This window comes from Mandrillus leucophaeus, unplaced genomic scaffold, assembly GCF_000951045.1.
Source record: "Mandrillus leucophaeus isolate KB7577 unplaced genomic scaffold, Mleu.le_1.0 Scaffold23, whole genome shotgun sequence".
NCBI classification, from domain to species: Eukaryota; Metazoa; Chordata; class Mammalia; order Primates; family Cercopithecidae; genus Mandrillus; species Mandrillus leucophaeus.
The window spans coordinates 3,700,897-3,702,901 of NW_012102365.1; the positions used below are offsets into that span (position 1 = coordinate 3,700,897).

The 2,005-nt window shown below is 38.3% G+C and overlaps 1 protein-coding gene across 1 annotated transcript in view; it reads left to right on the forward strand.

Moving 5' to 3' along the window:
- Positions 1 to 2,005, forward strand: part of YTHDF2 (YTH N(6)-methyladenosine RNA binding protein 2) — a 43,956-nt gene that overhangs the window by 1,005 nt on the left and 40,946 nt on the right. The gene's annotated exons all lie outside the window — the stretch shown is intronic.

The following is a 2,005-nucleotide window of genomic DNA, read 5'->3' on the forward strand; positions in this document are numbered from 1 at the left end:
TTTTTTTTAGTAGAGACGGGGTTTCATGTTGGTCTTGAACTCCTGACCTCAGGTGATCCACCTGCCTGGCCTCCCAAACTGCTGGGATTACAGGCGTGAGCCACCACGCCTAGCCGAGGATTCACTTTCTTAATACCTGTATTTTTTCTCTGCCCTCTATCAGGAAATCTCATGCTCTGAGGGTTCACCTCCTTTATACCTATTAATGTGTTACAGAACAGTTACTGAAAATGTCCGAGGCTGTTGAGATTCCCATCTCTGTAATGTCAGCAAACATACTGTATTGAGAACGTAATACTGATTACTGGCAGTAACATATGCATGAATAATTATCTTCCTCCTTACGAAGAATGTAGCAGTGCAGAATTTAGGAATTCTTGCAAGTGTTAAATATACTGAATTTTCACCCCAGAAAACTTCGGATTAGTGTGATAGGGAAAGTTCTAATATAAAATCACCTGGAGGCGGGAAGATCTCTTGAGCCCAGAAGTTTGAAGCTGCAGCGAGCTATCTACGATCATACCTGTGAAAAGCCACTGCACTCCAGCCTGGGTGACAGAACAAGACCTGTTCTCTAAAAAATAGTCACCTGAACTTCATTCACTGCTGGAGGACTGGATCTCTTTCTTTTCTCTAGTTTATGGGTTCTTAGATTATCAGAACTATTTTGGAGTTAGGAAAAAAATTTTTTTTGAGACGTAGTGTTACTCTTGTCACCCAGGCTGGAGTGCAGTGGTGCAATCTCCGCTCACTGCAACCTCAGCCTACCAGGTGATCTTGCCCGCCTCCCAAGTAGCTGGGACCACCATGCCCGGCTAATTTTTTGTATTTTTTGTAGAGACGGGGGTTTCACTATGTTGCCCAATCTGGTCTTGAATTCCTAAGCTCAAGAGGTCCGCCCTCCTCGACCTCTCAGAAGTGTTGGGATTACAGGTGTACGCCACCATGCTCGGCTGAGTCAGGAAATTTTTGAGTTGAGCTACATCTACATCTGTGGAGACTAACTTTATTTTTCACTGAAGGGGGAGGTATAGGATTTATAAAATGGAGTGAAAGTTAAAATACTGTTTAGCACAAACGAAGATCAGTAATGTTGGAGGTTTTTGCAGTGTAATCTTTTTGTGTAAAGTTGTATGTAGATTCAAATACTAATATGATCTGTGCATGTAGAAACTTGTTTGATTCAGCAGTTCTTTTGTGTTATTATCTCTGATCCCAAAGACATAGTTACATAGTTGTAACTAATATAACTCCCCAGATTAATAGGCCAAAAGGAAAATTGGCAGTATGTCTTCCAGAATGCCTTAAAAGGTCAAGAAGTTTATAAGTTCTGAAGATATGCTGTATGAAATACAGTTAGTAGTCCTGAATAATTGCATGCACATATATGGATCTGATTATCACATAAAACTTGTAGAATCCCTGTGTAAAATTTTTAACATTAAAAGTATAGAAACCACTTGAGCAAGTGATTGGAAAAAAGTTTTCACAAAACACAACCAGTTAATCAGGAAAAGTAGGGAAGGAAGTAGAGGAATGAACTATTAATAGGTTCCTGCTATTGAAGTAGTTTGCTTACATAATCATTATAACAGGGAGAGTGGGAGCATTTAGAAACATAATTCTAGGTAGTTCTTGTAAAACATTGTGTAATTCAGATTTTTGAGCTTGAGCATGTGGGAGCCTGCCAGTTCAGGTGTAGACATTCAACTGTATGTTGGCATAACCTATGATATTAAGTGCATTTGATTTGTCTTTCTCAGGTAAGCCAAAGCTTAAATGTCTTTGTTTAAAAAAATTTGGGTAATAATATAAATCTTAGATGAGTAGATGAGGAAGGGTAACCTGAGAATCTAGTTTATTGTCTAGAGTAAGTCATCTACTTTTTTGCCAACTTTTCATTACCCTATTTTGGAATAATACTTCAAGTTTAATCCATTGATTATAGGCCGAATTTCTTACACACATGGATTTGGGTCTGTTAAAAATTTTTTTTTTTTTTTTT